This window comes from Camelus ferus, chromosome 5 (assembly GCF_009834535.1).
Source record: "Camelus ferus isolate YT-003-E chromosome 5, BCGSAC_Cfer_1.0, whole genome shotgun sequence".
NCBI lineage: Eukaryota > Metazoa > Chordata > Mammalia > Artiodactyla > Camelidae > Camelus > Camelus ferus.
Genome location: NC_045700.1, coordinates 71,357,157 through 71,380,956, shown reverse-complemented (window position 1 = coordinate 71,380,956; position 23,800 = coordinate 71,357,157). Strand labels below are relative to the sequence as shown.

Below are 23,800 nucleotides of genomic sequence, written 5' to 3'. Positions count from 1 at the left end.
ATTGTACACAATTATTAATTTGCAGTGGATTAGAGGTGTAAATATATAAGATAAAATCATAATGTTATCAGAAGAGAACCTATGAAAATAGTTTCATGATTTGGAGATAGGCAACGTTTTCTTAGACAGGATGCAAAAGCAACCACTGCTTTGGAAAAATGATAAATTAGATTTTACCAAAAACAAAAACTTCTACTCATCAAAAGACACTGTTAAGAGAAAGAATAGATAAGTCACAAACTAGGAGAAAACTGAGATTTATTCAGAAGGGGACTATCTCTAAGGGTGTAATTAGGACATAGAGGAACAAAAAGAGGTAGTGTCAGATCAGAGCTGGTAACAGCAGAGGGCAAGGAACAGTTACCAGAAACCAGGAAAAGAATCATGTAGAAAAGATCACCTTGAGAGGAGCTGTATCTTCAGAATGCAGAGCACTGACCTTTGGTCAAGGGACACAGCCAGCCTGAGGCAGTCCCATAGGAATGGAGCCAGGGGCATAAATAGTCCAATATTACTCCCTTCCATCTCTTCCATCTTTTACAATGGCTCCGTCTTGACTGAATCCAACCAGAAGCCAAGGACAGGAAAGTTGGTTGATAGAGTCAGATGAGACACTCCAGGGCCCTACCTACATCATCTTTGCATTTACATCCCCGTGTGATTTTTGTCAAATTTGTGTTTTAACACTTTCATTATATGACTACATAGGAATTGCCAACAAGACCTTTCCAGAAGTTCCTACAAACTCATGGTCAGATCCCTGCCAACTCTCAGCTCCCTGGCTCCTTCAGCTCTTGCACAGGACCCATCACAAGTTTTGAGATTCCAGAAAGCACACTGTCTAGCAAAGCCTATGCGTGGTGCCCAACAGACTCCCTCCTGCAAAAGCTTGGAGTGACTTCCACTCCCAGAGCCTACCGCTGAAGATTTCCTTACCCCTCGTTGATTGCCATGCTTTTTAACACATCATCTTATCTGTGCCAGAGTGGAGTGGACCAGGCAGCCAGTAATGTTTGAGAGATTTTGGAATTGTAACTAACTGGCTGACCTGACCTAAGATTTGACTTTGACACAAAATGGAAGAGAATCAGGTAACTAGTAGCATTTGGAGCAGAAAGCAGGTAAAGCACCAACCTAGTAGAGCACCAGAATAGGGTTAGATATTAATTTCTGAGGCGTTTTAAAAAATTAAATTTGCTAAAGCTCAACTATTTCTTGAACCAGTTTTCAGTTTTTCAGGAGACGTACTGAGGTGTTCTGCTATATCCTAATAAACCTGAGGAAAGCTGAACAGATCTTAGTTCCTTGCAACCTTAAAATACCCAACTGTAGCTTTCCTTTAGTTAAGCAACAGGCATTAAAGAAAAAGGAAATACACTGCTTCACACGATTGAACAGTCTTGAAGTAATCAAGTGAAGTTTGACCTAGCCTCTCAATTCCATCTCCAAGAAGCTTTCTCATTGAATATCCCTTCTGCCATCTACAGTGTTGGCTTCATTTCCAAGTTTCAAACAGAAGCTTTTCTCTCATGGTGGCAGCAATTTCAGCCCTTACAATTTTACAATCCAGGGCTTGGAGAAATAGAGAAGAAACTTCTGATACTTTCTGCACAAGTCCTGAGATTCATTCTCATTGAAATAACTCATGTCCTAGTCCCATCTGTGGTCCAATCTCAAGGGCCAGCGGCATCGAGAGAGCTAATTTATCCATGTTCCACACCTGAAGTTAGAGGTGGATTCAGTTTTTGTGGAACTTCATGGCCTCCTAAAGATACTGGGGACTATGAAGAATGGGATAGTGGGAAGTGAATGCTTGGAAGTAACACAGTATCTACATATACCCACTACTTAGCCTAAATGTCTACCCAAAGATAGACATCTTCTACTGGCTCAGTGAGCCCTAGCATTCCTACCTTAGAAAGTCCTTTGGCTAAGCTTTGGTCCTCCACTAATGTGCAAGTATCCCTGTTAAGATAATACATTCAGACATAATCATCAGTCATGGGTAGGTTTAGATTTGAGGAAGGGAGACAGCAATTGAAAGCATGAGCCTTGGATACTAGAAAGGAGAAGAAAGTACCAGAAGGGGAACTGCAGAAGATGACTTAGGATGCTACTGATAAACCATGTCTCATTTTAAAAAGTGGATACTTTTCAGAAAATGGTCAAAAAAGAGAGGATACTTCCCAATACCCACAATAAGGTTCCTCTCAGCTGCATGAGCAGGCAAGAATGCCCATTTGTCATCTCCAGCCCAAGAACGCTTTAGGACTTCACAGACCACTACAGGTATTTGAGTCATTTTCTGTTAAGCTCTGGTGGGCCATTCCAAAGAGGGAAGATGGGTTTGTCCCAGGACTTCTCTCTCTACTAAACTGAAATAAACAAGATTTGAAATCAGCTGTCTTCTTCCTGACTCCTAATAAAATACACAGACATAGACATACTGATAGAAGTATTCCATTCTCGCCTGGGTCAAAAGCCACACAGAAAAGATGCTTCATGCAATAATCCTAGAGGCTCGCAAATGTGTCAGTTCAGAGTTATGAGCATTTTAATGAGGTATCAATTAGGCACATTTATCCCTAGTTCATACCTCCCCTGCTTCCCATTATTCCTCTCCCACCCTGAGACGCCTAGGAACAATCCGGATCAAACTTGATAAGCTGATAAGCCAATGGGACACAAGGTACAAATGTCAATTTATTCCTTTACTATAAAAATTAAAAAGTTAATGAGATACCTTGAAAATAGAATAAGTAAAAATACGTTTTTAAAAATCAGGCAAGGAGGTAGTTCGGGCTATTTACATATTATTTTTTATTACAAATTTTTAAAGTAAGGCTTCCACTGATTTACAAGGACAGACTCCTTTGTAATTTGTTGAAATTGTATATGTGTTTGAACAAATTAAACATCCATATGCAAAACAGTGAACTTCAGTTCATAGCTCTCTCTATACACAAACATTAGCTCAAAATGGATCATCAATCTAACTGTAAAATCTAAAATTATCAAATTGCTGGAAGAAAACATAGGATATTTTTGTGACCTTTGGTAAGGCAAAGATTTTTTTGAATGTGATACCAAAAGCACAATCCATAAAAGAACAAACTGAACCTCACAAAAATTAAAAATTTCTGCTCTTCAAAAGACATAGTTAAAAGAATAAACAGACATGCCACAGACTGGGGGAAATATTTGCAAATTATGTATATGATAAAGAACTTATATTCAGAATATTTAAAGAACTCTCAAAATAACACATTTTTTTAAACAGGCAAAGGAAATGAACAGATACTTTACCAAAGAAGGTACACGAATGATGGATAAGCCCATAAAAACATGCTCAACATCATTAGTCAATAAGAAAATGCAAATTAAGACCACAGTGAGAGACCACCTCACATTTTTTTAGAATGGCTAAAATTGAAACTACTGACCATACCAAATGTTACTGAGAATGTGGAGGGATTAGAGCCTCAGAGTCTGTTCGTAGGAAGGTAAAACATACAAAACTTTGGGGAAAGTTTGGCAATTTCTTATAAAGTCAAATGTATCTATCATATAATAATTCCACTCTTATTTATTTACCCAAGAGAAATGAAAGCATGTGCTACACAAAGACTTTCATACAAATACTCATAGCAGCTTTATTTGAAAAAGCTAAAAATGGAAACAGCACACAGGTCTATCAATAGGGGAGAAATAAACAAGTGACAGTATATCAATGTAATAGAATACTATTCAGCAGTAAAAGGGGAAGGGCTATTGATACATGAAGCATAAGAACAATTAAAATAACTATGCTGAGTAAAATAAGACAGGCCAAAAAAATTATATGATGTATGAGTTCATTTATATAAAATTATAGAAAGTGGAAACTAGTACAGTGGCAGAAATTGGAACATAGCATAGATACCGGAGTATTGAATGTCAATTATACCTCAGTAAAATATAAAGAAATGAAATTTAAACATATGTTTGTTAAAAACACCCAGCCACATTGTCATTTGACAACATTTGCTTAATGCTCCATGCACTGAGGCTATTAAAAAAGGTATGCAATGTAACTCCTACACTCCAAAGGCTTTCAAAGTTATTGGAGAGTTCTGATTTTGGACTTGTGGACCTGGAGTTGTTTGTGGGACATAATGATACAGATTTAGGATCTTGAAGTCTAGAGCCAAGGACAGAGTTGTGAGTGGATATAGATACTGGTGTTATCACGATATACGCAGCAAATGAAATAACATGCATGGAGGAGATGATCTAAAAATATAGATGCAGGAGTGAAAAGACTGAGGACAGAACACTAGGAGTACCAACATTTAAAAGGCAGGAAAAGAAAGATGCCTCAGTGTGAAACTGGAAAGAGGAAATCCCAGAGCTTGGATGAGAGCTCAGAGTGACAGCACAGGGAAGTAGAGTGTTCACAAAAGGAGTACAGTGTCAGATGACTCAAGGAGACCAGGGAAGACAAGGAGTGGACACTGTCAACAGAATCTGGCAAATAACAAGTCTCTAGTGATCTTGCTGGAGAGAAACACTTTGTGTGTCACTGCAGAGAGGAAGCCAGACACCAATACACTAATATAATTGCCTTACATTTTGTTTATTATAAAAGAGGCAGAAAAGAAGCAGTTGGACATCTGAATCATCCCTTCTCAGGTAGGATGTTACAGCATACTGGAGCGCTAAAAGATGATGTCTCTATGTCTAGTCTTTTAGCTTTTACTTCTCTGCTCTTTCTTTACCCCATATAAACGCAATCATATTCCTAAATTTGATCAGAATTAATGGCAGTCATCACGTCATTATTCTTTTTCTCCTTCACTCAAGCCTCTAGGTCTCATTTCTTTCTAGCTCCATCTCTATCCTTCAAGCTGTTAGAAGGAGTGGTCTATGTCCACCATCTCCACTTCCTCATGCTCCCTCCTCTCCTCCCCAGAAATCTGGTCCTGATATGATGGGTGGCAGGGGAAGGGTTGTACTGTCAGATCAGGGGTAGCCTAGAGAGTTTGGTCACCAGCCTGTGAGAAGCTAAATGTGGATTGATTTTCCAGACAAGAACTATACTGAAATGTCTGAACTCTTCACAACCAATGTCATTTACTCTTTAGTGTAATGACCTACCTGATCCCCTGCCCTGAGATGGCCCTTTCCTGCTCATGGCTGCAAGCACTTGACCGCTATTTGTAGACCATCTGCTATCCTGCCCATGGCTTACTGGCAAAAGGGGATGCTTGGTGGAATCCTTTCACATTTGGACTTAAGTAGCTCTTTCAGAGAAGCAGGTTTTGAGTAGTGTTGCTAGTTTGGGTTCATCTTATGTCCGAGCCCTAGTAACTATGCTTTCCCCTTCTTCCCCACCATGTACTAGAATTCTTGGAACAAAATTCCCACTCTGCCTCCTATTCCTCAGCACCTGTCTTGTTAGCTGGCTCTAGAAGACAGGATGTGTTCTGTTGGTACAGAAACAGCTCTAGTCTGAGTTGAGCAGATCCTTACCTAGTTGTACTGCAGCATCTTCCACCCTTCCCCTTCTTGTCTAAGCAGTCATCACTCTGGGATCCCCTGCATCCAAATCTTTCATTCCCAGTTTGGCAGCTAGATTGGTATCTTCCAAAATTTCTTCTCTTTGTGGCCTCCTTGGCTCAGAATCATTTCTGGCTATAAGTCTTCAGTCTTAGACTTCATCTTAAAAATTATGTCTTCTTGACGTTCTCCTTCAGCTGCCCTGTCAGACACTCATTCTCTTTAACAGCATTTCCAGGCTCTATCCCGAGACTGCTGATAAACAAGTTTGTTTATTTCCAGAGATTTGATGGAGCAGACTTATGCTGGCTTGATAGAGCCAACTGTTAAACAAAACAAAAATATATTAAAAATCAAAAAGATAAATATAAATATATAATGTTGTCAAATTGTTGGTAGCTTGAAATGGGCCATGGTAGGAGTATTAGTAACATGGAAATTGGCAACTGCTACCAATCAGGGATTAATTTCCCCCTGAAATGTGGTTTACTAGCACACCATGGTTTGTTTTTTCCCATAATTGCCCCCTGCACAATTGCACACACACACAGGCACACACACAGTGGATAGTTCTAATTCCAGGTTCTCATTTCTTTAGTCCATCTTAGCCTCCAGGTGCAGATAACCTTTTCACACTCACCTATGTCTAATGATTTGACATTTGGGCTCCTAATCTAAAACATTTACATTTAACATTTAATAATGGAATATATATTTTGAAAATACATTCTGGACTTTAACTAGACTTAGCCAAAATTACTGACCACATTATTTGAGAACTACTAATGTAGTATATCTATCTGTCTTCAGAATGCATTTAATCCTATGGAGGAATCATTTGTGGGAGGAAACCTACATACTTACTATCATGTTTCAGTGGAGGGAATTCATATATAAGCACCATAGATGACTCATCACAGAATATTAACTTCTGTGAACTTCGTAGTGGAAGGAAGAGTGCCAATTAATCATTACAGGTATTTCAGAAAGTCTGGTGCAAAGTGTGTGATGGTAGAGCTGCATGAGCCAACCAAAACATCAAGCTGTTCTGCCTTTGACAACAGTTTTATAAGATCACGTTGTTACTTCATATTGATCTGGAGCTCTGTTACATATTTCTTTGATTAATAGCAATGAAAAATAAATTATTACTTATCATTGCAGTATATTAGTAAATAAAACCATTCAAAAGATGGAAGAAAAAGATAATAAAAAGGATGTGGGAAGGTTGGGGACCACTAGACTGTGAATTTTTAAACATGCCGTTTTTTTTAAATTTTAAAAGAGCTAATATTTAGTTGCTATAAACATGTAGAGGTTGCTAGCTTAGTGACTAGAAACAGGCTCTGGAGACAGACTGTCTGGATTTGTATTGGAGCTTTGTCACTTACTGCTTCTGTGGTTTGGGGCAAGTTACTTAATCTTTCTCTGCCTCAATTTTCTCTCCTGTAAAATGGAAATAAAAACACCTACCCACTAAATGATCATGTGAAACCAAAATGAAGTAGCACATAAGTAAAGTGCTTAGACTGGTGTCTGATATGTAATAAATATCTGCTCTCATGTTCATTATTAATGCTATTTCTGGAGTGCCTACAATGAGCCAGGAGCTGTGCTACATGCTTCATATTCAATCTCCTATAACCCTATGAGGTCAAAATTAAGCCCATTTGATGAGTAAGGAAACAGTGATATGATGTAACTTTTCCAAAATCTCATGGCTAGTAAGTGAAAGAGCTTGGCTCAGTGTATTTTAGGAGTTTTCATTTAAATGATAGAAAAATGTAAAACCACAGCTTGTATTGGAATCCAAGCCATTCCAATATTTAGTATCCTATTGGGAAATACTTCCTTCATAGTCAGCGGAACTCTTGCATGCTGTGGCATAAGCTATCCTTGTTCTGTCTTCAGCAGAGACAGCAAAGCTTATCAACAACCTTGTGTTTCCACTTGAAGACTGTTATTAAGTTGCCCTTCTGACTTGTGTTGTCCGGGTTTTAAAAACACATAACTCCCTTAGGCCTTCCTTGTGAACTCTATTTATTAACCATAGTATAATCTCCACAGAAGTATTTCCACTTTCTCTAACTGTAGTTTTTAACGGAGACTTTAAATCTAAAGTTCATTATTGATGTAAGTAGGGCGCAGTATCCTTTGGCTGAACTTGCTTGGCTTATGAAGTAGCTGCGAATAAGGACTCCCCTGTATTGGATTTCCTTAGTCCACCATCCCATCTACAAGCTGCTGTCCACAGTGTGCCACAATACACTTACTAAGGATTTTTTAAATTTTCAAGTGCTTATGTCATTTTGTTTCACAGGGGTCAGTCTAGATTCACGTATTTAGTTGTGCAATCGGGAGGACAGAGGGCAGTGTGGACTGGAGCGCTCTAAGAGATGGATGTTGTCATTCATTCATTCACCTTGTCTGGGTCAGGCACTGAGCTAGACGCAGGAACAAAAGACACAGCCTCTGCTCACAGGGAGTGCTTAAGTCTCATCAGGGAGATGAATGTCCAATTACCTAATTATTATGTTAGAGGAATGCACAGGTATCAACAGGACCCTGGGGAAAGAGGCGGCAAGGCAGCCTGGAATGCAGAGGTAGTAGGATCTGATTGAAAAAAATAATCCTGGGTAACTAGCCAGAGAGTCAGGGTTTGACCCCACTTTTACCATTTACTTCATTGTTATGCCCTCTGTTGTGGTTGAATTGTCCCTGCCTCCGTCACTACCATGCTAAAAAAAAAAAAAAAAAGATCTGTTGGAGTCCTAACCCCTACTACCTCAGCTGTCATCTCATTTGGAGGTAAGGTCTTGAAAATGAGTCATGAGGGAGAGACCTGATCCAATATGGTTGGTGCCCTTAAAAGGAGAAACTTGGACATGAAGACAAATGCACGTAGAGGGAGGACGATGTGAAGAGACATAGGGAGAAGTCGGCCATCTATAAGCCCAGGAGAAAGACCTGGAACAGACTCTCCCCTCACAGCCCCCAGAGGAATCAACGCGGACACCATGATTTCAGACTTCTAGTATCCAGAACTGTGAGACAATAAATTCCTGTTGTAAGCCACCCAACCAGTCTGAGGTACTTTGTTACAGCAGTCCTAGCAAACAAATGCACCATTTCCCTGCAGACCCACATCTCAGGCTCCACTCCAGGCAAGGCCAGTCCCACAAATGGGAAGATCTGGGCAAAAACATTCAGACTACAACCAACAGGAATAATGCTTGAATTTGCCTTTGGCTCATTCCTATGCTGTGACCCAAAGGAATCTCAAGATTACTTTGAATATTGGGTTTGGGTCTACGACAAGATTCCTTTGTCCTCCCTAGGGTGGTATCCAAAAGCAGCACCGGTGGGCTTTTGTTAGAAGATAAGTAATATACAATCATATGGGGAATTTTGAAATACAAGCTATACTCACGAGGTAAAATAAAACTTTGTTAAGTAATACATGGCAGTACTTAAAATAAATGGTTAATAAACACACAAGAAGATGTTCCATCTCACTAGTAATCAGATCTGTGACAAATCTACTCTTGGTCAACAGAAAACGCTAATACACTCAGAGAAGGAAGAATGCAGGCATCCTGAATGAGTGATAGCCTGCACACCTATAACACACCGGGGCCATTTGCCTTCCTGTTGGCACAACTAAGGTTGAATGAACCTAGAATTATCTTCCTAGAATACATGGTGACATGTAACCTTAAAAAAAAAACCCACTTCTATTATGTACATACTCATTTCAGCTTCTGAGAAGGGGAAGTTTTTAATCTAAAAAAAAAAATCTGAAGCAGCGAAAAGATAACCTAATATTTAGCGCCTGTGCAGACTAAGAAAGTTCAGCCAAAGGACATTATTTATTTTTTGTGTTTTCAACATGTTTTGCCCTCAGGCCAGCAAGGTTATCCTTTCCCTTCTCACCCCAAGTTTTCCTCTTTCTTGGACAATTTCCAAGAAGAAACCTGGTTCCAGGTCATAACAACTCAATCCTCTGCCATTGGAACTCCAAAGGAGTGACTCATGGTTTTGGATTTGCCTCAGCGAGTCTTCAAGAAGCCTTTGTTCCTCTGCCCATCCATCCCTAAACCCATCGGCTTTGGCCAACATCCACATCGGGTTTTTCTTTCAGTCTCTCTTGACTTGTGTCCTTTTACTTTTTTAAGAAATTGTAATTATAAAAATGATATACAAAGGGACAAGGAGAAGTGTACAAAGTTAAAAGTGGAAGATCCCCACCCCAAGGGTTAGCAATGTCACCAGTCTGCATATCCTTTAAGATACGTAGATTTCTGCCCTCCTTCCCCCCTTTTCAGAGCACATACCATACACATTGTTCTGATTTGCGCTTATCACTCAAAAATATATCATGAACACTCTTCCATGTCAACAGATGCATAGCTCCCTGGTTTAAGTTATTTATTATTTCACAATTCCACAGTGTCTATATACCCAATTTATTTAACCATTCCCCTATTCATAAATGGTGCGGTGGAGTCAAGTTTTTTTCTTGTACAAATAATACTATAATAGACATACATAAATATATTTTTGCACACCAAGTATTTCTGTAAAATAGACTACTTGTAGTGAGAATGCATGGTCAAAGTATAGATGCATTTTTAATATTTATAGATACTATAAATTATTTTCCAGAAATGTTTGTCAATTCATACTCCAATCTGTTGAGTATGAAAGTTTTTATTATTATTATTATTCTTAATGGAGGTACTAGGGATTGAACCCAGGACCTCATGCATGCTAAGCACGCACTCTACCACTGAGCTATACCCTTCTCTGGAAAGTTATTTTTTATACACACAAACACCTTATATTAAAACACTTCTTTGCCAATCTAATAAGCAAAAATGACTTCTTGTTCTTATTTACACTCTGATCTTTGATGAAGCTGAGTATGTTTTCATATGCTTATTAGCACATATTCCTTCATTTGAAGAATCACCTCTTCATATCCTGTGCCCATTTTCTTATTTTGCTGCTTCTCTTTTTTGTATTGATTTCTAGAAGTTATTTGTTATTTTGCATATTATAACCCTTTCCTATTGTGTTGCATATATTTTCATCCATTAGGTAATACTGTCTATGGTACCCATCACTGTATAGAAATGTTTGGTTTTTTGTTTGCTTGTCTGTTTTTCTAGTCAAATCTGTTTAATCTTTTCTGTTATAGTTTTTGGGGTTTTTATCATGATATTTCTAACTAGTATTATAAAAATAATATTGTAAAAAAAATTCCTGTATCTTCTTTTAATCTTTTATAGTTTTCTTTGTTTTGATTATTAATTACTCTGAAATTTTTTCTGGAATATGGAATAAGATAGCATATTAGTTACATTTAACTCAACATAAGGTTTTTTTTTTTTTTACTCAGATAACATTTCAATGTATATGTTCAGCAAATAGATACCACAGTGACTCAGAGACTCAGGCTCCCTCTATCCTATGTTTCTATCCTCCTCTAAGTGAGGAGTCAGCAAATTACCACCCACGGGACACATCAACCCACTGCCTGTTTTTGTAGATAAAGTTTTATTGGAACACAACCATATCCATTTGTTTACATGGTACTTATGACTACTTTACTGTAAAACAGCAGATAGGTATGACAGAGACCTCATGACCCACAAAGCCTAAAATATTTACCATATGGCCCTGTATAGATAAAGTTTGCTGACTCCTGTTCTAGAGTCTCAGAATACTTAGTTTCCATGTGGCAGATGGAGACAAGAGATCATGCAGGTTTCCCATGGGTGGGGACTGGAGGTGGAGCACAAAACTTTCATCTACATTCTGTCGGTCAGAATTCAGTTGCATGACCTCAGCTAACTACATAGGAGGCTGGGAAATGTGAATTAGTTGTGTACCCAGGAGGAAAGAGAAACAGAGTTGTGGAATTATTAGCCATTCCCTGTCATAGGGTGCCCTGCAATTATTTGTCTCTTTCTTCCTCCGTATTTTTCATCAGAATAGGCTAGATAATATTGCAGAAACAAACAACCCCTAAATCTCAGTGGCTTAAGACCACAAAGTCTATTTCTTACTCATACTCATGTCCAGTAGGGGAGGGTCAGCAGGGGTGGCATTGCTCACTGTCGCCAATCACTGCAATCCAGAGGAGCAGCCACCATCAGGCAGCTTGGTGGTTGCAATACTACAGGGAAAAACAGAATCTGGTAATACATGTACTGGCTCTTAACTTCTGCCCAGAACTGATACTCATCACTTCCATCCACCTTTCATTGGCTGAAGCAAGTCGCAGGGCTGCACTATACTTCAGTAGGGTGTGGACATGCAATCCTATCATATGTTTTGAAGGAAGCAGAGCTGGAATATTTATGAACAGCCCTAATAGCCACCGGACTCACACACACAGAACACATTAATCTCCTCCCCAAGGGAGATCACCCAAATTCTACCCAGTTCCTCCACCTAGACATAGTCAAGGGTCTCCAGATGAAACACTTTCCAACAGGTCTGAACAGTGGTCTGGAGCCCAGTGAGTGGTCTGGAGCCTAGCAACTGAAGTCATTCTCTGCCCCTGTACTTATTCAGATGCCAAAATTCTGATAGAGATAACTGATCATGGTATAAAACAGGTTTCTGGAATCCACGAATGTGAACCTTGCTCTGAATGGCCATGCCTAGAGAATCAGGACAATCAGGAGATGGAAAATAGAGAATATGGCATTTTGCTGAGATCAGTCCTTCAAGGAAAAGGTCAGCCTCATAGCAGGATATGCATTGTTCCTCCACACGTACAATTAAGCACATTGGATAAAGGATATAGGTGACAATATGGGGGGAAGCAGCAGACACAGATTAAAAATATCTATATGGAAATACTATAATATACAGACTAACATACGTTGTTCATTTCCCAGAAAATGTTTACTCTTAATGATTCTTGTTTGTTTGCTTAAGAAAAGACTTCCCCTTTTTTATTTAGCTTAGAAAATAGTAAAATGAGATTCATGGATTATAACCATAGAGAATCATTTTGAACAAGAGTCATACTAGCACTAGACAGATAACCTCTTGACCAAAATTTCAACTAGTCTAATTTTTCAAATAAATTCTCAATATCTAGTACCAACACTAATACATATTTTTTTCATATTCTAGTTCTTTGGATTTTAAATCTCCATGTAGTTATAGGAATGTAATTCACATGTTTTAAAAATTATTTATGCTTAACTCATCAAAATACTGGTTTGTTAGTTATTTGATGTCCAAGAAGTTTTTACATATTTTTCAATAAGCATTTTGAATAATTATTGAATAAACCCCCTCACCCAGAAACAGAAGTTTTCTTTTTTTTTTCCAAGGTAAATTAATTTGAACAGCAAAAGATTAAAGTTTAATTTGAAACTGACCGTGTATAAACTTTTAAAAATCTGATTTCTTTTGCTAGGTGCCTTAAGTAACTCTCAAATGTTGTAATTATTGTCTTTAGTTACTTTATAATCATCTTTCATGGACTAAGCCTCCATTCCCAGTAGAGTTAGTTTTAGTCTAATTTGTACGGTAGCTACTACTATACTCCTATTTTCCATTTATTTATTTTTCATCAATTCAGTGCTTTAATATTTTCACTCTCATCATACATATCAGTTATTCTTATGGCTACTACCTACTTATTGGGAAATAGCCCTCAAAGGTCAAAGGCCACGTATGGGCTCCTGAAAACCATTTCTTCCCTCTGGTCATACTCAGTTCTTGAAGACTTTTTTCTCACAAGCGTTACTGAACAAGTTAGATTTGGAGTCCTAGGAACTTAAGAAGTGGTAGAAGAAAGGAGTGATTACTGAATTAGATGTTATTTCCAAAGCCCCTCCTAGGAAACAATAATTTATTACTCATTTTTGAATTCTAATTATGAGGAGAAACCCCCATAACTTAAGTGAATTATTTTGATAGAGAACCTAAAAAGTTCATTAAATTCCAAAGCAAACTGTTACCAGTTACCTTTTCCAGCTAAATTCATAAGCAATATGATGCTTATCCTTTATATTTGCATGTACTATGATGTCTAGAAGCAGGTTTTCCTGTCTGTAGCATAGGTGGGCCCAGATTCCTCCTCTACTATTATCCTCTCCGTGCCTCGGTTACTTTATCTCTAAAAAAGGTCAAAAAAAGAAAAAAAAAAAAACAACCTACCTGATTGGACTGTTTCAAGGATTAAATGAGTTAATACTTATAAAGCACTTACAAATATTTTAAAATCAATTACATGATCCACACACCCATCCAGTCAAACAAGATCCACCACAAGTCACATAAGAAAATGAGTTCCTTTACTTTCAGCTTCTTTATTTACCCCTTATTAGGGCCGCACTTTGTCAACAGGGACAACTTATGTTCGCAGATTTGAACTTTACCAGAAAGGTTTTTGTATCTAATTTCAAATAATGAATTCCCGAACACTGGATGATATACCATTCTGCTGTACACGCATGGGAACCTTAGAGTTTGAAGAGTGCGAGGCCTAAGTAACTACTAGTCTATTTCTAAGGGGCTTTGACAACCAAGCAGCCGCTGAGAAAGTTACTGGTAATTGAGAAAAAGGGAGGCTAAGTCACCCTCTAAAAAAATAATACACTGAATTGGAGCGCTGCCTGCATTTCACTCTACAGCCTCTGGAAGAGGTGTGTTATCTAAGTGCTTCCATCAGGAATAATGATTGAGAAACTGCCTTTACTCTCCCTACTACGGTACTCCCAGGCAGAAATCCATGGGCTGATGCCCACAGTGTCTATCTGGTACTTGGTTATCACACATTGTTCAGAGCAACCCATCCTCCTGCGTGAAAGGCAGCGAAAGGGCACGGGGGGCCGGAACACTCCGGGTTAGCCGCCTTTCGAAGGTCAGACCCAACCCAACCCAGTACTTTTTCCGTGTCTAGTTCTTCAGGTCATTTAGGAATCGGCTACCTTTGTTTATGTTTAGAGCTTGGCTCAGCACCAGAAAGCATTAGTGCTTTCTAAAAAGAGAAGCATCTTGCATTTGCAGACAGTGCCAGGGGGAGCAAAGTTCATTCTCCTGAGTATGGGTGGATGACTCTCCTGCAACACGTGCGGGTTGTGGCAAAATCTTTGAATAACAGGGGCAGTTTAAGTGAGGCGGAGGTTTCGGGAAAGGCGAGGAGGTTGGTGTGGGGCAGAAAGCAAAGTGCGGAAGCTGTACGGGGATTCTTCTAGAAAGTGGGGTGGGAAAGGAGCTGGGAGGGCGTGTGGAGGGAAGGGATCTGTGTCAGAACGTGCGTGTGAGCGGATACAAAACCCGAGAGAGGCGTGAGCAGCGCTGTGTGTGCGAGCGGGAGCGAGGGGCGCCGGCTCGGGGTGTGTGCGCCTGGGTGAGTGACACCGAGGGGCGGGCTGGCCGGCCGGCCGGCGGGCGGGGGCAGCCTGCGAGGGGCGGGAGTGTCCCTGCGTGGAGCGGGCCGACCCGGAGTTGTGTCAGTGAAGGAATCCAGCCCGGGGGCCGAGCCGGCTGCACCCTCCGCCGCGAGCGCCGGCTGCGCGGGGCGAGCTCCGGACGGCGCGCGGCCCAGGCAGCAGCTCCCGCTCGGCCCGCCCTCCGCGTCGCAGGAGTCGCCACAGCCGCCGCGCCTCCCCCGGCGACCGCGCCCCCGATCCCTGTCCCCACGGCCCGGAACGAAGCGGCCAGCGCTCGGCACAGAGGTAAGCCCGGGGTCTTCGGCCGCCGCCCCCGCCGCCCGGGACCCCGTCCCCGCCCGCTCGCCAGGCCCGGGCCGGGACACAGGGCTCGGGCGGACGCCGTGGGCCTTTGGGGCCGGGACGGTGGCTGAGCCCGGGCCGCGCGATCCGCAGCCTGGGCCGCCCAGCCCCCGCCGCCTCCCGGGGCGCTGGGTGTGGCCCCGGCTCCGCGCCGACGCGGGCTGGCGGCGCGGACCGGACGCGGAGGTCGCCGTCCTTCTTTTCTCGGGCAGGCGCGGGCGAGCGAGCCGCCGGGCGGGAAGAGGTGGCGGGAGGAGGCGCTGAGGCCGGAGCACATTCGCGCGTCCCGGGCGAGCGTGTGGCCGCCGCGCTCCGGCGTGGACCCGCCCGCCCCGGATCTGAACGGCCGCGGTCCGTCGCCTGCCCTCCCCTGCGCGAGCGCCCCCTTCCACCCGCCCCGCGGACGGAGACCCACCCCCTCCCGCCGCCCTTTCGCTCCGAGCCGCCTTCGCCAGGACCATCTCGCCCTCGATCGCCGCCCAACCTGGGTGCCGCGGGTCCGGGGAAACCCTTGCCTCTCCGAGCCCACTGGAGCAGGATGCAGCGGCCCCCGGTGTCCGCAAACTCGCCGCGATTGCCGGCGGGGTGACGCGAGTAGCGCCGAGCGACCGGTCGCTGGACGAAGCAGGCGCGCTGCCGCGTCTGGGCGGGTGGACTGGGAGTCGGCCGGCGGCGGCCCGAGCCCAAGACAGCGGTTGTTCCGGGGACGCGAGAGGGTCTTCCCGCTCTCTCCACACCCTCGACTTTGCCGCGTCTCGGAAGATCGACCCCGCTCACTCGCACTCTGTTCGGTGGTTAATACTTACTGCAGACTTAGGAGGTGAAGGGCTGAGACTTTACCTGGACTGGGATGCAACCGAAATTTTCTCCTCAGCCGGAGGTTTCCCCTTCTTGGGGTGGGGGTGGGGGGTTGGTGTGTGTGTTTTGTGAACTTCCTGAGCTTTCAGTTCCCAGCAGTCCTGGTTTTAGTAGATGCCAAGGTTTTGGAGACCTGACACTATAAAGATTCTGTGCAGTATTTTCCCTCTGAGTGTGTTACCGTTTCTGTGGCTTGAGAAATAGTGAAAATCCTTGAACTCCACAGTCTCTTTCTTTACATAAAACATTATGTGTAATATTTTTCACTTGTTTATTTAAATTTTCTAATGTCATATTAAAAACTTTTACCAGTTCCCTCAGAAGTAAGAAAGAAATGACTGAAATTTTAGAACCTATGCAGAGGAAGAGGCTTTATGCCAGTATTTGAAAGTCTTGTGACCTTTATGACCGGTTTGTCTTAAAGAAACGGTTCATTGCCATACTGATTGATTTTATTTTCTAGAGATTAAGCAGATGTGCAATATGGCAGGGAAAAGAAAGGACAGGAAGTCAGAAATTGCTTCATTTTGAAAAATACATATATATTCAAGTAACAAATTCAGTAATTTTGAAAGATGCTCTGAAAATAAAATCTACAGTTGCCTTCATTGGCCGTATAAAATTATATCAACCAGAAAGCAGTGTGTTGTGTGGGTGGGGGCAATTTTTATCAAACAATGGTAGTGTTTTTAAAAAAATCTGTGTGTGGAAATATTTGTTGCATCTTTAACTGGGGAAAGATCAACTTTAGGAATGATTTTCTATTTGGACAAGGCAAATACTGTTGCAGTCTCTAATTAGAGTTTTGGATTATACTAAAGCTTTGTTAAAACCAATTTTATGGAACAGCAGAACAGAAAATATGTGCAGTTCTGTATCTGTGTGGCTTTAAATACACACACATACACACACACAAAGTAGACGAGCTCCAAAGGATAATTTGCATAAAAATACAATCAGTTGAATGCAGAGAATATTTAAGAGGATAGTAAAAACTCAACATCTGGGAATGGAGTATATTAATTGGCAATTTTCTTTTTTTCTTTAATCCCTGCCTCTGAAAATTTTAAATAATTTTCTGGGAGTCAACTTAGTTTAAAGTACTTATCTTAGACAGGGAAAATGATCAAGACTCCTTTATATTCACTTTGTTTTAGGGAGCTCCCTAATGAAAGTCTTCAATTGACCATTTCTGTGCTTGCATTGATTTTCAAGTGGCCGTTGTGGGGAGGGGTTTCTACTGGCTTGTGAGGCTGCTCCGCTACCTCTGTAACGATTGGGGAAAGAAAATGCTTTGGCCACACCATTGCAGCCTGACACGCCGCCAGTCGGGAGCGTGTCAAAGACCAGCTTTGCCGACAAATCGAAATACTTTCCATCCGAAGTTAAGCTTTAAAAGTGTCTCATTTTTGGTTTTAAGTTTTACGAGTTTCTCAGTCTCTGATCGTAGAATTGTTGCTCTTGTTATCAATGAATATTCATGTATGGCTTTTGTGTTGAAGGCACCTAGGTGGTCTTTATCCTGTTCTCTTCACACAGCTTTAATCAGCATCTTACAAGTGAGGCAGGACAGGAACTTTTGGATACAGTTTCATAAAATGGAAGAAGTTGAGGTTGCTCATGGTACGATCTAAGCTGCTACCACCTGTCTCGCCCTGTGATTAGAGTGGAGTGGGTTTTGTATGCATTGAACAGATACTGCTTACTCACTGCTCCCTTGTACGTCTTTCCTAGTCATCTTCTGTAGACCTTTTACTGTTATTTGACTGTGATAATTGAATCATATGGCTGTTATAATTTTTGTACAGAGACCAGTTGCTTATACAAGTATGCCACAGAACACGAGGGCAGATATAGAATATGGACAGATTTAAGTGATGGAGTCTGTTTATTGATCTCCGAATGATTGTGCATAAATGCAGCCACTGAAATTCATTCCACCCCTGTTCTGTCTCAGAGTGTAATCACACAATTAAAATATGATTTTCACGATACAAACAGTTAAAAGCTTAGTACACATAATTATAGAAGAAAAACAAACCTTCCTTTTTTCATCCATTTTTTGAAGTAGTCTGCTATGAAGGTGTTATTTCCTTGACACATCAAAATTGCTAATTTGGAGCTGTGATGCTTGTTATGTAAATAGGCCATATGTTGAATTTCTACAGAAGTTTATTCGTTCAGTGTTGTGATAATGGATAGGATCCCCTAAGTACCATAGCTAAGAGCCTATTTAGGCTGTGAAGATGCTTTGCTCTTTACTATTTATATCATTCCCATTATTTTTGTTTAACAGCTAGTATTTTTATTTTCTAATAAAAATATTCTTGAACGTGATGGTGTTTTCTATCCTTTTATCATACAAATCTTTATCTCTTGTCCGAACCCAAAGTCTATTCCTGTTTTAATAGTTTCCATGGTTGATGTCCTGTTAACAACAGGCCAAAGGCCACATACCTGGTAAACTTCTCATATTCTCTGCTAAACCTGTTCCTTTCACAATGAAAAGACTTTCTTTTTCTTCATACTGTTAAGTTCTCTTCATTACCCTTACTCCAGACCTAGGAACCATCCCTGACTCTTCATTCTTGTTCAGTCCCTTAGTAAAAGAGGGCACCAAGTCCTGTTAAGGCTTCCTTTATCAGAATTTTTCCCAGCCAGACCCCACATTTCCTTGGCAGCCCTCCTTCACTCTCCCCAAGCCCAGGCCCACAGCCATCACTGTTGTAAGAAGACTGCAATTGTCTCTGTCAGTGAGTTTCCCCCATTCTGCGTACTTCCACTGCATTGGCCTTCCTAAAACACTTCTCCGTAGAATTCTTTCCAAGGATTGTCTCACAGGAAGTCTGTGTTGAACTCATGTTTGTCTGATTACAGAGCTAGTGTTCTCTCCACTAGTTCAAATACTTTTTATGCCCCCTACCCCATCCTCCCACCCACCACTTTTGGTCCAACCTCTCAACTTGGTTTTACTATACCTCACTCTTGCCCAAATTTGACTTACCAACTTTATTTTCTACTTTTCCAACATGAACCTACTGTTCCTACTTACTAGACCTCACTGCCCTTCTAAGGTGACTTTGTTCCTTTTTGTTCATACTCTCTCTTTTAGAATGCCTTTTCTTTTTCCCTCAGACCTAAGCACCATCACCAAGTTCAAGTCCACTTTCACTTGAAAGTAATCATGTTATTTTCATTATATTCTTCCTCTTCAGCCCTTTTGTCAGTGTCATTCCTGTAGACCACGAGATACTCCCTTATACGATTGTGTTCTTAATTCTTGCTTTCCCGACTCGATTGCAAGTTCCTTGAGGGCACTGATGTACCTTGTATGCTGTCTTTCAGCCTGTATGCTGTGTCTATAGGCCTGGGACATAGCAAGCCCTTGATAAGTAAACCTGTAGAATCAATAAACTAGAAGGGTGAATTTTTTTTCAAGTTGGGCTTTGATGTTGCCTGTGTACTGCTCACCATCGAGTCCTCAGAGCCTAGCTTGCAGCTTGACACCTAGTCATGACCTTGATAACTGTTTGTTAATATAGAAATTAATGTTGACATTGGATAAAAGGGACAGTTGTTTGAAGGAGGCGTCTGTCAAGGAGTTTTCCCCCATTTCTCTTTGCTGGTTCTAATCAGCCTTCTCCATTCATCAGCTGTGAGGCTTCTGAGGCCTTGGCATTTTCCAGAGTTGAGATAATGATGGAGGCTGGCAGTTATGAGTTAGAATTAAGGAGGCTGTCGTTATTTTAAGGTGGAGTGATGGGTCCCATTAGTGACCAAAATGAAAGCATTCAGGCCTTATGCCAGTATTTTATACATAAAACAATTAGACTAGAGTTATCAGTTATATAAATATTCAGCTTATCGGCTCCAGAATCCCAGACTGTATTGCAGAGCTACACAACCTTTTCATTTAAAAGCTTTAAAAAATAAATCATCTGTAGCTCCGTGTAGGGATGAAAAGTGAGGTAAGGAAGAGCTGCCACACCCATCGTATTGTATTCAGGACAAAATTCAATTCTTTCAACTTTAATAAGACTCACTTTGTACAAGGCCCTGTTTCTGCCAGGAAGGAGTTTATAGTCTAGCAGGAGAAAAACACATGTGTCCCCGAAACAAAGGTCTAAGAGAGCTCAGAAGGGAAAAGTTCATTCTGCTTGGTAGGATGGTGGGGACCTTCCCAGAGTGACAGTTGTTTGAGCTGATTATTGAAAGGCTTTGGGTAAGATTTCAATAGCTATTATTGGGCACACAGGGGTGGGGGAAGGGCAGCATGGTTGGGAGGAGCGTAGGGCAGAATTTCCAGGGTTTTCTGACCCTAACCTCAGTCCTCTATTATACTACCACTGCTCCAAAGCTGAAACCCAGCTAGGACTCTCCCGGGTATTGGTGATCTGCAGCGTTCAGCAATGAAACTTAAAAGAATATACAGATACCTGCAATAATGACTTTTGGTGCCAAGTGCTAAACTGACCATGACATAAAGCGCAAAATAAACCTCGTAAGCAATATAATTGGTGCCTTTCTAGGTGGCATCCAACTTGCTTAGAATGCTCAAAAAGGTCTCCTGCAGTAACACCACTGTAGGCTGGAACTTTCACAGTAATGTAGACGGGGAGAGGTCAGCCCTGACTGTGGTCCCAAGTGGCCAGCCATCTGAGGGACACAGCCCAGTTGCAGAGCTCGATCAGTGAGTAAACACACTGTTCTGTAGTTCCCTGGTTCTGATTCTATGGAACTACCCCATGGATTGTCAAACTAGGACAGATGGGTTAAGGTTCAGGGAGACAGATTTGAGGTCAGTATAAGGAAGGTGGGCTCATTATGGGTTGTTCTGTTTCATGAGGCCACAAAACTAAATATATTCAAGCATGGGCTATACCAGGTAATGTCTAACTAAATACATGCATTGTCTCCATTCTTCCTCAGAGCAGTGCTCTTGGACCCCCGCCCACACCGTTTTACCAGTGTGCAGTACTGAAACCTAGAAAGGATGAGAAGCAATTAGGTTGTAGAGCAGGTGTTAACCAGGCAGTCTGAGGGGACAGACAGAATAGGTACTGGATGAAGAAAGGATACAAACATCAGATGGCCATTAGGATTTTTAAGCACCCTTCCTAATGCTAGTATTGAATTTTTAATTCTCCTTGGGGCTCAAGATGCTAATTGTTGCCAAGCACTAATTTATTATCAGCAGCACCCAATTCCTAGAAATTGTGAACAGAGTGAATACAGTTATCATCATCTTCATGATGGCTACCACTTAGTGATCATCCCATTTAAACCTAGCAGCTATCTTGCAAGGTCGGGATTATGTATCCTTTTGAGAAGGAGGCCCTGAAGCTCAGGGAAGTTAACCTAACTTGATCAAATCTGCCAAATTGATAAGTGGCTTTTTTCTTACACTACCCCTTGGAGGTAATGCATGGTGATACTGGAAATATTTCCCTATCAGTTCAGCACAATTACGGACCAGTCAGTGAGGCCTCTAGTTGTATGCAACCTGTGGCTTTCCCCAGTGATGAACATCCCCTGAGGTGATGTTTAGGCTAAGTCCAAAGGAATGTGAAAGGCTTGCAGGACCACATATCCACAGGAATTCCGGAAAACTACTGTCTTCTTTCTAGCAGCAGTTATCTGATTTTATACATGATACATAGTACTATTAAAGAAAGAAAAACTTCATGCGTAATTATATTTCACATGCATTTCTAAATAAGGAAAAAGTAGTTTTGCAGTGGTGATGTTGTGTCTTCCTTACAAATGGTGGGGCTTTCTTCCCCACTCCTTTTTTTTCCCTTTACGCTCTTCCAGTCTGAACACTGTCCCCTCTTGCTTCCTCAGCAAGATACTTGCTCCACTATCTCTGTTTTCTTCAGGGTCTCAAGCAACCTTCTCTTTCATCACATAAGCACGTGTAAATTTTCCTCATTCTTTAAGCAAGAGAAGATAAGACAGACAAAACCCCCATGGCCCCTTCCCTTTCAGTCTGGTGATGTTCCATCTCCCTCCCGATCTTAGAAGGTAGCTCCTTGAAGAACAGGTCCTCATGCGAGACCTACATCTGCCCACCTCCCCCCTTCCTCTCCAACCCTCTACAGCCCTTTCTCTCCAAACTGCCACCTCTGTCCCTCACAGGATCTACTGTCCAGAATTCCCTTCTAACTCTTGAGCTGTGTGCCACATCTGGCTTATGGACCACTCTTGAAGCCTTGCCCACCTGTTTTCTGAGTCGTTCCTCTCTCCTCATTTCTCCTGTTGCCCAGCTGCTCTTCATTCTCTGTGGGTTCCTCTCCTCGCAGACCTCCGCGCGCTCTAGTGTTCACCCTTCAACCCTCTGCTCACTCTTCACAATTGCCCTGCGGAGCTCACCGACTGTTTTCTTCTGCTGTCACCTGCATGTCGTTGATTCCTAAATCTGCAGCTTTGACCTTGAACTCTTCTGACGTCTGCTCTGGATGTCAAACTCAGCCAGTTCAACACTCCACTTCTACAACCAGCCCATCCCTTCTATGTTCTCCGCCTCAACTAAAGAAATCCACTTCACCAGGTTTAAAATCTGGGAGTTGTTCTGGGTTCCTTGCTCTTCCTGCACCCCTCATTCTCATTGATCACTAAGCCCTTAAAAACGACCCTCTCAAACTCTCCTGCATCTGCTCTTGCCTCTCTAGGCTGTTCCCGCCATGACCGCCTTGGTTCAGGCCCTCACCATTCTTGAGGATTACTGCAGTAGCCTTGTAACTGGTCTCCCTGCCTTCTGCCTGGCCTGCCTCCAATCCATTCCCCACATGGCCGCCTTTCTAAAAGGCAAATTTGATCACGACTCTCTGCTGCTTAAAATCCTTCGGCAGAGTCACTGCTTCTCCAGGATAAAATCTAAGCTCCCTAGCCGGGCACAAAAGCTCCTTTGTGATCTGGGCTCTCCCTTCAGGTGTGTATCAAAGTCTTCTCTAATGATCCTGGTCCCCACTGCCTCCCCCTGCCCACAGCATCCCTACTAAAGGAGATGAGTTGTTACAGGAGAGGGATGAGAGGAGGGATGGGAACCAAGAAGAGATGATAGAGCTGTGCCATCCAGTACTGTGGCCACTAGCTGCATGTGGCTGTTGAGTACGTGATTCGTGGCTCGTCCAAACTGAGCTGGGTTACAAGAGTGAAATACACTATGGGCTCAAAAACTTGGTCTGCAAAAAAGAATGTAAAATAGCTCATTAACTAATTTTAATATTGATTACTTGTTGAAACAGTAACATTTTGGATATAGTGGGTTAAATAAAATATATTATTAAAATTAATTTCACATATTTCTTTTTATTGTTTTTAACATGGCTACTAGGAAGTTTTAAACTCCCTCTGTGGCTCGCACTACAGTTCTGTTAGACAGCATTGTTAGAGAACATCTCCTCGTTCCCAGGAGAGGCATCCTATATGAGCCAAGCCCAGGAGCTTTTTGCATGATTACGTCAGCCCTATAGGTATAGAGAGGCAGCAATTGCTCAGTTTCCTAAATCCAGAGATATTAAAGGGCTTTAAGTAAGATTCAGGATCAGAGAGACGGATTGTGAAAACTACAGCCAGGGGCCCTACACACGCAGGGCTGAAGTCACGAGTCAGGTGCCTCTGTCTCCGCAGGCCTC

The 23,800-nt window shown here is 41.9% G+C and overlaps 1 protein-coding gene and 1 long non-coding RNA gene across 9 annotated transcripts in view; one reads left to right on the top strand and one right to left on the bottom strand.

Annotated features, from left to right (window-relative positions):
* Positions 1-16,291, bottom strand: part of LOC106730288 — a 48,935-nt gene extending 32,644 nt beyond the window's left edge. For 2 of the 4 annotated variants that reach the window (XR_004320063.1, XR_004320065.1), the window contains exons 1-2: positions 15,790-15,943; positions 5,512-5,861 (exon numbers count right to left, since the gene is read on the bottom strand). This is a non-coding gene — a long non-coding RNA (uncharacterized LOC106730288). Of the gene's footprint in view, positions 1-5,511; positions 5,862-15,789; positions 15,944-16,111 lie in introns of those variants that run through there. The other 2 variants (XR_004320064.1, XR_004320066.1) reach the window with 2 other exon arrangements.
* SPATS2L (spermatogenesis associated serine rich 2 like) overlaps positions 14,691-23,800 on the top strand; it is a 157,173-nt gene continuing 148,063 nt past the window's right edge. Inside the window, exon 1 of one of the 5 annotated variants that reach the window (XM_032480099.1) lies at positions 14,691-14,713. The gene's annotated coding sequence lies outside the window, so the exon portion shown is untranslated. The other 4 variants (XM_032480098.1, XM_032480103.1, XM_032480104.1 and 1 more) reach the window with 4 other exon arrangements.